This window comes from Hemitrygon akajei, chromosome 4, assembly GCF_048418815.1.
Source record: "Hemitrygon akajei chromosome 4, sHemAka1.3, whole genome shotgun sequence".
Taxonomy (NCBI): Eukaryota; Metazoa; Chordata; class Chondrichthyes; order Myliobatiformes; family Dasyatidae; genus Hemitrygon; species Hemitrygon akajei.
Genome location: NC_133127.1, coordinates 56,332,642 through 56,347,071, shown reverse-complemented (window position 1 = coordinate 56,347,071; position 14,430 = coordinate 56,332,642). Strand labels below are relative to the sequence as shown.

The window sequence follows — 14,430 nt, the reverse complement described above, 5'->3', positions numbered from 1 at the left end:
TGTAAATTGTTCAAAGTGGAGGGCCCTGTTATAGTTATGAATCAGAAAATAACAAACTTTTACAGAATTGTTCCAATTAAATATCACCTGTACTTCAAGGGTGTGTTAGATTCATGGATTATCAAGAGAAAGAATTACACACGGGGTGAGGTTAGGTTATTCTAAAGCACTGAAAGAAGTCTCTTCCTAAACATTTTGGTTGCTTGCTGGTGAAAGGATCCACATGATCTGCCCTTCATTAGCCAGCACAAATGACTATTGTTCATTTGGGGGTAAAAGATAGTTGACTAAATCTATTTATGGGCATTAGAATTGATTTTGTACCCATTTCACTTTACCTTGTCTTCTGGTAGTTGCACATAGATATATCCACAGGTGTACCACATAGCAATCTCATTCTGGAACTTCGGCAGTTTAAGTTCCCATTTAGGTAACTTCTAACTTCATCACTGCCACCCAATGCCCCATAGACTGAATCTAGAATGTTTAGTATGATGTCATTATATCAGCTAGCTAATACACTACAATAATTTATTTTTCCCTTTTAAAGATCCTAATGTATGTTCCACAAATTGTCATTGTAAACATAATTATCATGTTGGTTACCTTTTGGTATGTGGAATACTTAGCCCAGACTGTAACAGCTGAAAGGCTTTTTTTTTTGTTTTTAAGATTTGTGACTGAAATAATGCTTTTTATCAATACTAACTAGTGTGAAAAATCTGATGAACTCTCAGTAAAATTCAAAAATTCAAAAAGACTCTCAGTGATTTCCTGCTCCTTCACTGGGAGTGCTATCATGGCCTTCTCCAGTCTTGGGTAATAAGTGAGCTGACTATAGTGTGTGCTATGAGCAGACAATGCTTACTGTGAAGATCACAGGAAGTATTGTTTTGGTTAGATAAGTTGATACTGTTTTAATGATTTATTAAATCATATTTTAATCATCTTTCTCATCCAAAACACCATTTATAATTGTTATTCATTACTTCCTCAAAAGAAAAATCCTTGAATTTTATTAAGTTTAAATCTGATAAAATATTTTAATGAAGTATTAAATTGCTTTTTAACTTCCTGATTGGTTGCCTGTGAGATTCTTCATTATGGTTGGCTGTTCAGCCAGCTGGATGACATCTCCGGACACAGAGATGCCCTACAGCTGTGCCTTGACAGCAACTGATGTCAGTGGTCAGTGTAATCACATTGCTAATAACTGTGAAGTCTAATATTTGTAGCATATTAGTCATTGGTAACAGAAGCAATTTGTGGGGATGAATTAAGTACTGTATTATGCATAAACACAAGAGACTCTGCAGATACTGAAAATCCAGAGTAACACACACAAAATGTTGGAGGAATTCAGCAGGTCAGGCAGCATCTAAAGCATGGAAGAAACAGTCAATGTTTCAGGCTGTGGCCTTTCATCAAGTCTCCGATATGCTTACTGATGCACCTTCAATAACTCTCGGAGACGTGAGGCAAGATATAGGCTTTCATTGGCTGGAAGAAAGAACAAGCAGCAACTGACCACCACACTACATCCTGGAGACTGAGGCCGGGGCTGTGTCTCCAATCGCCTTTATATTAGGGTCCGTGGGAGGAGCCACAATCTGTGGGAGGAGCCACAGGAGCAGTCAGCAGGGGGAGCGTGTCCAGACAGGTATATGTAGTTCACCACATTTACACATTTGTGTGTGAACCAGTGCAACTTTCTGTCTCATGGTGATGGAGAATAGTTGGCAAGAGTATTAGTGTTGTCATGTTCATACTCCACAAACTCCTCCAGTGACTGTTTTTAAGTTTGTCCGTGGCTTTTGGAAAAAAAAGTCTTTAATCATTTGAATGAATCCAACATTAATAAATGTTCTTCCAGAGCTAATCACATCCTCAAATGTTAGCAATGGAGCTTGGTTGATGTTTGCTTTGCCTGTCCAAGTATTCAAGTGGATTATTGTAGTGAAATACCAATGGACAAATGCCACTTAATCATGCTTGGACTTTGTGTGTGACAGTGTTTGTCAAATAAGAATTGTCGTTCATTTTCATTTGCTTTTGTTGGGCTACAGGAGTTAATTGTGTTTTTATTTGAATCTTAATACAAAGTTTCTATCAAGAAAAGAGATTTTGTAAAGTGGTTTAGGAATTTTATATTCAAATATTCCTTGAGAAGAGTTTTGCCAATACTGGTACAAATTTTTCTCACTTATATTTGAAAACCAAAATGTTAAACCTGCCAGCAAACAACTTCTTGCTCCATCTGTTGTTATTTTTTTTCACCTCTCTCTCTAGTCTTCCAACTAACCCTACTGACCTCCCATACCTGTCATCCTGCACCCCTCTTGAGTGCAACAATCACCTTGGAATCCTTTCTTGCTATTCCTCTTCTTTGTGCTGGTTATTTTGCTTGTCCACTCCTGGTCCTGTTGCAGGTTTTGTCTTGAAGTGTCAACAATTTCTTCTCTGCCCCCGATGCTGCTTGACCTGCTAAGTTCCTCCATCAATTGGTGACCATGAGTTTGGAGAAAATGGGAGGAGCCGAAAGAGAAATCGTTAAGGGTGAGAACCAGTTCTGCCAGATGGATTGGGGTGGTGGTGGAGGGAAATTGGTTAGGCCTGGAGTCCAGAAAGAAACAGAGAACTTCAAGGCCTTCCTCATGGGGGATAGAAGTTTTTGAGACTGGACATCCATAGTAAAAATTAAGATATCAGGGTCAGGAAACTTAAAGTAATTGAAGTGATCAAGATCACGTGAAGTGTTGCTGAAGGGACACTTCACACCCTCTTGGTCACTTTAGGAAGAGACTGAACTAAGGGAAACAAAATGGAGTAGAGGTATGCAGACACAATTTCAGCGAAGCAGGAGCAGGCACAAATAATGGGCCTACTGGGGTGGTTAGATTTGTGTATCTTGGGTAGGAATATCTTCCATATACTTGTCTTCACTCACCTGTTATTTCTCTTTTGTCCAATTCACTTATTTTTGTAATTATAGTAATTTTTATGTCCTGCATTGTACTGCTGCAGCAAAACCACAAATTTCACAATGTACGTCAATCATAATAAACCTGCTTCTGAAATTTATCTAATGATCTGGCTTTCACCACCAGAGAATTCCAGAGCTCCCCTCTGAGAGGAAAAAAATTTGCACAGCTCCGTTTTAAATGACTAACCCCTTATTCTTCAGCTATGTCCCCTTGTTCACGACTCCTGCTAGAGAAATCACCTCAAAACCTACCCTCATGCTCCTTCAAGTTCTTATATGTTTGAATAAGGTCACCCTCATTGCTCGAAACTTTAAGGAATACAGATAAAGTTGTCTAACCTGCCTTGAAAGAACAACCTTCTTATCCCAGTAATTTAAGATAACAGGATGCTGGAAGAACTTCCCTGGTTGAGCACCAACAGTGAAGAGAAATTTACAGTTAATATCTCAGGCCCATTTCCCTCCAAAGATGCTTAGATACTGCCTGATCCACTGAGTTCCAACAGCAATTTTATTTTGCTCCAGATACCAGCATCTGCAGTCTCTGTGTGCCCCAGGAATTTACTTCGTTAAACCTGCCTTCTAACTTTTTATGATTTATGCACTAAAACCTAGAACATTGTGACCTTATTTGAATTCTTTCTCCATTTAGTTTATTTATTTTTGATTCCTCACATTGCCCCACATTAAGCTTCATTTAACAGGTTTTTTTGCCCAATTGCTCAGTCAAATATATCCCTTTACAGAATCAAACATCCTCATGACCACCTGTCCTTCCACATCATTGCTGAACTTGAAAACCTTACACTTCACTCTAGCTGGTGTGTGTCACAACTGAAAGTAGGATATACCTGGGGATGAAGACCCAGTTCCTGGATTTCTTTTTGGGAAGTTTTCCCACCAAGAACAGGTGAGGGTATAGATAGATTAACCAAATGACCATTGATGAGGAAAATTCAGTATTCTCTGTGAGTATGTGAAATTTTTGCAGGGTAAATAAAAAAGAACATCATCTAAATAGTGAGAAATTACAGAACTCTGAGATGTAGAAAGGTCTTTTAGAACAGAAGTAAGGGGGAATTTTTTTTTAGCCGAAGAGTGCTGAATCTCTGGAATGCTATGCCACAGACTTCACTGGAGGTCAAGTCCATGGGTATATTCAAAGCGGAAGTTGATAATTTCCTGATTGATCAGGGCAACAAGGGATATGGTGAGAGGACAGGTGTATGGGATTGAATGGGATCTGGGATCAGCCATGATGAAATGGCGGAGCGGACTCAATGGGCTGAATGGCCTAATTCTACTCCTATGTCTTATGGTCTTATGGTCCAGGTGTCCTAGTAAATGATTCACAAAAGTCTGGTATGCAGATATAGCAAACAATAAATGTTATTATTTATCAGAGATGAACTGAACATATGAGTGGCTAAGTTATGCTTCAATTATATGGAGCACTGGTGATACCATATATGATGTCAAGTGTACAGTATTGAGCACCCTAATTGAGGAAGGGTGACAATATGTTAGAAGCAGTTCATGAAGAATTATTAGATCAATACCTTGCATGGGCTGATTGTCTTGTGAAGCAAGGTTGAACACAGTAGACTTAAACCAGCTGGGATTTGGTAGATGCGAATTTATTGCGACCTAAGGTCTGAAAAGGTTTTGACAGGTGGGGGTCTTGCTGAGGATTTTCCGTTTTGTAGGAGAATTTATAACTAGATGCTACTGTTTTTAAAATAAGGAGTTGAGCGGTTAATGTGAAAAGCTTTCTTGTAGAGGGGGAGTAAGGGTTTCTGATACAGAACCTTTGAATATTGTTTAGGGAGTGGTAGATACTTGATAAAGCAGGATGTTAAAGATTAGCATGGCCAGACAGAAATGCAGAATTGAAGCTGCAATCCTTTCAGTCTAGAATCATATTAAAACAGATTGGCATGAACTGCATGGGCCAAGGGGCATGTTTCTGTGCTGTGGTGTTCAGTGGCTCTATGGTGAAGCAGGCCAGCATGGACAAGTGACCTACTCCAGTGCATAATTTGTATGTGTCAGTACATTCGGTGTGGGCAGAATTAGTTGTCTCAGAATGGAGGCAGGTAGATCTTACGTGGCAGATGGAATACATATCACTTGCTGGTATGCGGATCAATCTCTCAAAATGTGAACATAGCGTGGTAAGTGTATGCTCATGCACTTCAGAGGAAGAAATGAAAGAAATGGAGAGAAAATTCAAAAATTCAAGGTGCAAAGGGATTTGGAAGTCCTCTTGCAAGATTTCCTGAAGGTTAATTTGCAGGTTGAGTCACTGGTGAGGAAGGCAAATGCAATGTTAGCATTCATTTTGAGAGAATTAGGATATACAGTAAATACAACGAGCAATGTTAAGGCTTTGTAAGGCACTGGTGAGGCCTCATTTGAAGTATTGCAAGCAGCTTTGGGCCCATTATCTGAAAAACGACGTACTTACGTTGGAGAAGGTTTAAAGGAGGTTCACAAAAATTGACAGGCTTATTACACGAGGAGCATTTGATGGCTCTTGGTGTTAGTGGAGTTCAGAAGAATGAGGGGGGATCTCATTGAAACTTATCAAATGTTGAAAAGCCTCAGTAGAATAGATATGGAGAGGATGTTTCCTATGGTGGGGTAGTCCAAGAACCTAGAACACAGCCTCAGAAGAGAGGGACTTCCATTTAGCATGGAGAAGAGGAGGAATTCATTGAGTGATGAATCTGTTGAATTCCTTGCCACAGATGGCAGTGGAGGCCATTATATTTAAGGCAGAGGTTGATAGATTCTTGATTGGTCAGGATATGGGGAAAATGCAGGAATTGGGCTGAGAAGGAAAATGGATCAGCCATGATGAAATGGCTGAGCAGACTCGATGGGCCAAATGGCCCAATTTCTGTGCCTATATCTTATTATGGTCTTATTTAGTACACCCAGTACAGCAGGAAGGAAACTGATTACTTCCCTTGTGGCATTAAGGTAATGCCATATCAGATAAGGGTTTGCCTCAGGGCAGTGAAATAACTATCGGCTTTGCTTCTGATATCTCCATCATAGGAATGGAAGTATGCCTGATTTTGGACCTAAAACAATAGAAAATAATCAAAAAGTGCTGCCTACAAAGGTTGGTATTTTGTGGTCTCTTTACCATCTGATATTTACTCTTCCAGGTGATCTGTTTAAACTCTGCGCTAATTATGGGGACTCATATTTTAAAACATAAATCGGCTTAAAACTTTTTATTTTACTGTGTAGCAGGTAAGTGCATTTTCAAAGAAGGTTTATGTTGAAACATCCATACATTCTGTTGGACCCCATATATTAAAGCATAATTATCTTTTTTTGCCTTTTTGGTCCTTGCCGATTTTAAAAACATACTTGTGTGCCACGCAGTATTTTCTCCTTAACACCGTTCACTAGATGTGCAATGTACTGGAAAGAGGTGTGTGCTGCTGCTGAAGGTAGAGTTTCCTCTTTAAGGAGAGCAGCCTGACGCTGTGCGGATAGAGGGAGTCAGATGGCTATGGGCTGCGTCGCGCTCTCTCAGCTGCGCCAGGAGCTGTCCAAACGGTACGACCTGATAGCACATTCTACAACGGGAGAGCGCTAAAGAGAAACAGACACGAAAATCACTTGAATTGCGACAAGGAAAAGGCAACTGCAAAATATACATTACATGTATATATAAAGAGTTCCATAATGAAAGTGCAACAAGATTTTCTCCCAGTCCGGAAGCTGGTCGCGACACGAGGTTATTTTCTTCTATAAGAAAACATTGAAGTGATTGCAGTTTAATCTCTCAAAACGTGAAGACAGCATGGCAAGTGAGTACCGACATACCTGAACACTCTTAGCCCTCTCAATGCAGACAGACAAAAAAAATGAGGCAGAAATTCTTCAGCTAGTGCACCATGCCTGCAGAACAGCAACACGTATTTCATTAAATCGCTTGGGTGTGTTTTATCGCTGTATTATTTGCTGATTCTTTATGTAATACATAAAACTACTTGTGCGTGTTAGATTAAACACACTGTGGAGATTTGTCAGCATAACTGTCGTTAAGGTTAAGTAACGTTCGAAACATTTGCATGAGGGGAAGCTGACTTGCTTTTTCGGTTTCCTGTGTCATGCGGTTTGGTTTTATCAATTGCAAGAGGGCATTTAAAGAAGAATTCTCATTGAATGTGGTCTCAAATCCCACGCTGCTTCCCAGGCCCGTGATGCTGTAGTTAGTACTGCAGAGGATGTGCCTTTTGCAGGCTGGCATGAAGGTAGGGTGGGGCAACTCCTTCCACTCACATCTTTTCTCATAAATAGCTGAAAATGCTTTGACATCCTGTTACTGATGTTACATGTAACCTCTTCCGAGAGCATTGTCTCTTTTTGTAGTCACTCGCACGCTTTATTTATCAGTTCTCAATCGGAGTTCTCAATCTCAATCGCTCAGCGCTAGTTGGAGCATCTTTACCCACAGAAGTTTTTTTTTCAAATTAATGGTTTTGCTGATTACAACACGAAATCGTTGGTTTACATTTCAAACAAAAAAAAATGGCTATTGGTTTCAACAGTTGGCATCAGTATTGTGATTAAAATTTTGTTTATGAAACTTAAAAAAATAGCGCTGTTTACTCCCATTGTCGTATCCTCACGCTTTCAACAAATTTCATTTAATTTACAAGGTTTGTATCTGCATAATTAGTTAAGGAATGTGAAGAGATAAATCGCTGTGCCTGGAAAAGAAAAAAAAAGCATTAGAAATGGCTGTGCATCTTATAATCATGTTATATTTTTGTGGTTAGCTTTAACATAGGTTTCATTGCACTATATGTTAAATATGGCACATAGTTACCAAAAAATCTTAAATCATGTATTGATCCAAATTAAGATAAAACTTATAAACGTATAAGAAATAATCTCGCGAGTTCAAAGACCTGTACCTTTATTATTAACTCCAGTGTAAGTGAATTTTGTTTTGGTTATATTGCATATGAAAAAAATAATTTATTTTAGTAAGAGGAGTTGCAGTGTTCACTGCTGATAACATTATTGGATAAAAATTAATTGGATTCCATCCTACTTATGGGAAAATTACGGAGCATGAAAGCTTTTTGGATAGATACCAATATTGTCAGATTAGCAAGTTTAAAAAGGGTGAGTTTAATACTAGACATAAATCACTGTTATATCTAAATAAAAATCTATATTTTATTCCAACATGTTGTGCAGTAGTGAAGTATTCTCAGGAGAGTAAAGTAATCTGCTATGAATATGCTGGGATACTTGCTTGCACCATTGATAACAGGCATCATATATGTTTTGAAGAAATATTAGGGTAGGGAAATTATCATCCATATTGTTTTCAGTTGATCCAGAATGAAGAAGAATTTGAAAACAATTTAAGTCCAAAAATTACCATCTATTCAGTTTTATTTAGAACTGTATTTCTTTACCTCAGTACAACTTTAGCCTATTATTTCCATTTTGTATATTAAATGGTTTTAATGATCTGATGTTTAAATAATTACTGGGCTTCAGTTACCGTAGTTGCCATCAGTGATGTTCAGCTCACTTCAAAGCACTTTAATGCTCCATGCTCCTATGTCTTTGGAAATAGGACATATGTTATTCAGAGCCACCTTTTTTTCTGCAAAAGTATAAGTCAGAAATCTGAGAATTTACTATGAAGAAAAGTTTCCTTTCAATCATATTGAGCTAAGTGCATTGAATGCTACCAATGAACTTAATGAAGATCTATTTTGTGAGGTAGCCATGCTATAAGAAAGTAAGTCCTTTGGCCCATTAAGTCTGTGCTAATCTCCAAGCACTCACCTATACTGCTCTGACTTGTGTTCTCCTCATAATCCTATCAATTATCCTGGGATTCTACTCTTCAGGCCCACTCTATGGGCAATTTGCTGTGGCCAAATAACCTACTGGTGGATCCTCAGGATGTGGGAAGAAACCTTAGGATCCAGAGGAAATCCCTTCACAGGAAATTATGCAATGTTTTGTCAATTTTAATATTTTAAAAATTGAACTGTGCATCTATTATGTGCAAATAAACTGCAGGAAGAAAGAATGGTCATTTGCAGAGCCTGTCATAAAAACTATTTGTGATATTTTATGTAAGGCATATTGTTGCTTTGTTTTCATAATTTTTGTTAGTCAGATTGAGTGTTTAAAATTTTAACACATACAAAATGGAATTAAGAATGGGTTTTGTGGATAAAATGTGTCCGATAAGAACATTGTTTCACTGGGAAAGAGAATGAGTCACACACATGAAGTGGATTATATTATTAATTTGCTTATCTCAGTGAGCAGTTGTCCAGCTTTAAATATTTATTATACTACCTAGTAGGAATAAGATGTGATGTTTGTGCATTTCCCATGTTTTTTTTCAAAGTATGATGTGTAAAATGTCTTTGCTAGCAACAAGTAGAGGAGCGCAGAGTGAGATCAAATGCAATATGGTCATTATATTCGTGCGTCACACAATTAGCACTGTACATCTTCCCAAATCTTATTGTCAGCTACTACGTATTTCCTATGCATCCCAGTGATTGCCTCACATGTTACTTGTGTTGCAACTCAAAAATACCTGTTTCAATTAAATATTAAATTAAATTAAACCTATCAAGCAAGCTCTTGAAGCAGCACAATCTGCTTGAGTAGCTCTTGGAATAAATACCAGCAAGGCTCTGTTTGTACCATAATTTGTTATCTCAGAATTGCATTTTCCCCAAAAGGATGTGAAAAAACAGACAGATCATTCAGCAAGCATGACTGTTTCTATCCACAGTGCAGCTAGTTGAAAAGTTGTACAGCTGGGTGCATCCATTTGATAAAGAAGTTGTGATACTTTTAGAATTATACACTCCTGAAAAGTTTATGAAATGGCCATTGCATGTATATTTGCCTTTTCACTGGTTAGATTTTTCTTAGTTAAAATGAAGAGCACAATGGAAGTTTGCACAAGAATATTACATGACTCATTTTGACTTGTGTAAGATAAATATTGAGAGTGGACAAGGCATTTGAATCATAATTCTGCATCTTTAAAAATAAATGAAGTAAAATTTCTTAGAAGTATCAAGTAATGGGTAGTTTGGTCCTTCAAGCCTCACTTGCCATTAAATACATGGCTGATTCCTTATCTCAATCAATAGAGTATTTGCACTCTCTTTAGGAGCCTATTGCACCTAGAAATGTATCTAACTTCAAAAAATATTTAACCACATAGTTTCTACTGCTCTCTGTGCAGAATGTTTCTCAGGTCATCTTTTTTGAACTGTGGAATTTCCCTTTACCTCAAGCCTAGACTTTCTGCCCCAAGAATGTTATCCTTCCTTCTCTACATTCCAGCCATGGGATCTCCCTTCTCTTTGTCCACTTTGTAGCACTGTGAGAATGCTTTAAATTTCAGTGGATCACTTCTCATTATTTTAGACTGAGCTGAGTTAGCATTACCACTCTCCATGAAGCATTCCCATCATTCCAGGAAAGTTAAGTATCCTTTCTTGGATAAGGGAATCAAACTGCAATGCAGAGGCCCTGTCTAATTGTATTTCCTTGAGCTAAGATCTCAAGTTATACAAAACTATCAATGCATTCAAAAAGGGATGCCAATTCTATTTTAGTCATTTATCTAAAACAGTAGCATGGTAGCTTGGTGATTAAGTTGTTGGTTTAACAGGTGGGATATTGAACATTGATGCAGAGACGTGCATTCAAATCCTACTAAAGTGTGCTAGGAAGTAAAATTCAAATAATTAAATAGATCTGTAATATAAAAACCTGACCTCCGTAAAGGTCTACAGGAAATGTCTTGCATGGAAGTACTATACCATCCTTCTGGCTCCAGTCCCACCAACCAACATTCTTAATTGCCTCCTGAGTTCAGGAGCATTAGCAAAGAACAATAAATGGTAACGTGTATACGCACACACACAAACACCTCCAACCCCAAGACAAGCTGCCTCCAGGCCTCCTGTCCTTGACCAGATAGTCAGACTTGTAACCTTGGGCCTCCAACTTCTGACCACCTCTAAACTTGCTGATCGCAGATTTGAACTTTGGGACTAGACCTCAGGACTCACTGATCACAAGTTTAAACTTCGGGCCTTGACTTTTAGACTTGCATAAACCTCAAACCCTGAAGACCTGGGTGATTTGGGAGGGGGGGCAGTGGCCCTTGTGACTCCTAGCTGTACCCAAAACTTACTGCTTGTATAAACCTCTGACCTGGAATCTGGACTCGCTGGGGATTGTTAGTCTCCTCAACACCTGGTGACTCAACCTCTAGTATCAATGAAGTTCAACAAACAGTGCACCAACCTGGCCTCTTACTGCCCCTATCCCTGTCCCAAAACCGAAACCACCCCCCCCCCCCGAACTGCCGTGAACCATCCCTACAAATGAAAAAACAACTGTCTGAGCCATGACGTCGATGGACATCACAGCTCTGCATCATCTTGACCCAACCTGTATATGAATAGTATTAAAATTATAGAACTGTTGGCGTGTGCGATGGATAATAGCAAAAATGTCATATGCACACAAAGCTGCTGCATTTGCTACCTGCTCATAATACAAAGACTATTTGTATATGCTGATACACTCTGGATATTTTGAATAAGATAGCCATTGGTAATATTATTTGAGAGGGAACATTACACTTGTTTTTAACAATCACTTATCTCTCAAGGTATGAAGATTTATCATCTCTGGTGAAGAGTAGATTAATGTTGTGCTGAGATTAGTTTTGTGCCCCTTCTCCCTGAGGTTTTTAAGTTCAGAGGAACCCCCTTCATGACTATGTCATCTCTTGGCCAGAACAATGGCTACAGCGGCCTTTCTGTCTTCTCAAATTGTGGCATCTTTCTCTGCTATTTCATTTTATTCTTAAAAAGTTCATTCTGAACATTTCTAGATGCAACACATTCTCCTTGTGCTTTTTTGATTCCTCAGTACTCTCCTGCTTAAGTAATCAGTATTATTGGTTTACTATTGTCGTATCTGCAGATATGAAGCACCAATAGAGTTACACTGTGTTATTTTTAACTTCTGTCGTAAATGCACCTTATTACTTGTTAATTCATTTATGGTAATATTACATCGTCTTGTGTTTGTGAGTTATATGTACTGTGTTGTACAACTTGGTCCAGAGCAACGTTTTGTTTGGCGGTATAACTCTGTACAGTTGAATGACAATAAACTGAACTTGAACTTGTGTATTGCGATGCAGTTAAATAGTCTTTTGTGTGTCATCCCTATAGAATGTGTAATATAGAAGTATATTGTGCCATATATAATTTTCTCCAAATAATCGAGCTCTCTTAAAAAAGACTCAGAAAATTTTGATAAAGTTCACCTCAGAATTTTCACCTTCTGTGAACTGTTGTCTCAGAGCTGCTTTACTATGTACATTTAGCAGCTATAAAAAAACAATGTTTGAACATGAATGATGTGGATGCTTTATAGCAATAGTTAATCTGACTCTCCCAAGTGACGTGAAGCATTTTTTTTGTACATTGTTTTAGATTGTTGTGGTGGTAATAATATCAGTAGATGGGTTTGTTGTAGATAAATGAATATATTCAGTCCACATTAGACTTGGAAATAAAGCTCACTGTTTAATTAGTGTTCAATGCATTGAACTTCTGAGAGAATTGTTGAAGGACAAGAAGGAAAATGGCAACTTGAAAGAGGAAATTCCCAGAGGTGAATCTTGCAGTTGCTATTCTTTCACTGCATCTACTTTATGAGGACCCGTATTTCCCTACGTGCCCTTTGCTGTAATCTTAACATTCTCATGTTCAAAGGCCTCCTCCTTAACGAGGGATTTTCATTTCTCTGTGGTATGCTAAGGTGGTAAACCTTACAGAGGCTATTAATTTCTGGCATAATCTACAGATGTTTGACATTGTTAAACTTGAAGAGTTATGTACAATTGGTTAGATTTAACGTGGAAGTAGCCTCCTTTCAAACTATCATTAGGACTTCAGTCCAGAAATGTTTTGATTCGAAGACCTACAATTCTGTCGGAAGTACAGATGTTTAGATCTGAAGTCCCAGTTTACACAGAGTAGCATGTTCCAGTTTTACATTACTAACAGCTGCAATAATCAAAGTGTAAATGCTTCTAGACCTATACAGGTGTCAGTAAATCTGTGTGATTAATCTGAGTAATAGGATTGCCCAATGTATGGTCTTTAAGAATCCCCTATTATGTACCCTTAATTCTGAATGGAAACACAGTGCAAACCTGAAGTTTACAGTGATTTGTCAAGGGAAGAAAGGGGAAAGTATATGCCATTACTCTAGGAAAATCTCATTTTGAGCATGTTTGATTTCATGCCCTTCTCCTGACTTACAGTGAGACTGCCAAAGTTTAGTCCGAAAATGCTCTGCCTCCGATAGGAGAAAAGCATGCATGCCTGTATTTTCCAAAGAGATCAGAATTAGTAGGAAGATTCAAGATTGTTTAATGTAATTTCCTGTACACAAGTGTAAAGGAGAATGAAATAATTGTTACTCTGGATCTGATGCACCACAAAAAAAGACACAGGATAAAGAACAATAATTTTAAAACTCAATAAATACAAATACATATTTAGACTATATACATAAATTGTATTCCATAAAGTGATGCTGGGCACAGGAGTGTCTATATGGGTAACTGACAGCAAATAATAAAATAGCGGTGGTGGGTGTATAGAGCGATGTGTTAGTGGGAGGAGGTGTTGATCAGTCTTACTGCTTGGGGCAAGTTACTGTTTTTGACTGGTATAATGGTATGGGTGCTATGTAGCTTCCTCCCTGATGAGAGTGGAACAAACAGTTCATGGGCAGGGTAGGTGAGATCCTTCATGATGATGTTGGCCCTTTTCCTGCACCTTTTGTATATATGTCCTTGATAGTGGGTAGGCTGATGCCAGTGATGTGTTGGACAATTTTGTCTACCTATTAGAGTTTCCCTGTCCACCGCAATGTAGCTTCCATATGAAGTAGACTTGCAGCTTGTTAGAATGCTCTCTCCTGTGCATCTGTAGAATGACGTGAGTATGGATGTGTAATGTCCAGCTCTCTTCAGCCTCCTCAGAAAGTAGAGGCATTGCTAAACTTCCCTGACTGTGTAGGATTTGTTCTGGGTCTGTGAGAGGTTGTTCAAGATGTACCCTCCTAGGAGTTTGAAACTTTTTGTAGTCTCCACTGCTGTGCCGCTGATATAAAGGGGGATGTGACTGGTGCAAGTTCTCCTGAAGTCAATAACACTCTCCTTTGTCTTGTAGTCATTGATGATGAGGTTATTTACCTGGCACCAGATCTTGAGTTCTCCCATCTGCTTTCTGTAAGCAGTCTCATCATTGTTGGTGATGAGCCCCACCGCTATCATGTCATCATCGAATAATTGTCTATCAAGTTGGAGTCCTAATCCA

General features: G+C 38.5%; 1 protein-coding gene across 5 annotated transcripts in view; it reads left to right on the top strand.

Annotated features, from left to right (window-relative positions):
• The first annotated feature begins 6,549 nt into the window (after positions 1 to 6,549).
• The window catches only part of LOC140726365 (janus kinase and microtubule-interacting protein 1-like), a 395,420-nt gene continuing 387,539 nt past the window's right edge, over positions 6,550 to 14,430 (top strand). For all 5 annotated transcript variants that reach the window (XM_073042649.1, XM_073042647.1, XM_073042648.1 and 2 more), the window contains exon 1: positions 6,550 to 6,813. The gene's annotated coding sequence lies outside the window, so the exon portion shown is untranslated. The remainder of the gene's footprint in view (positions 6,814 to 14,430) is intronic.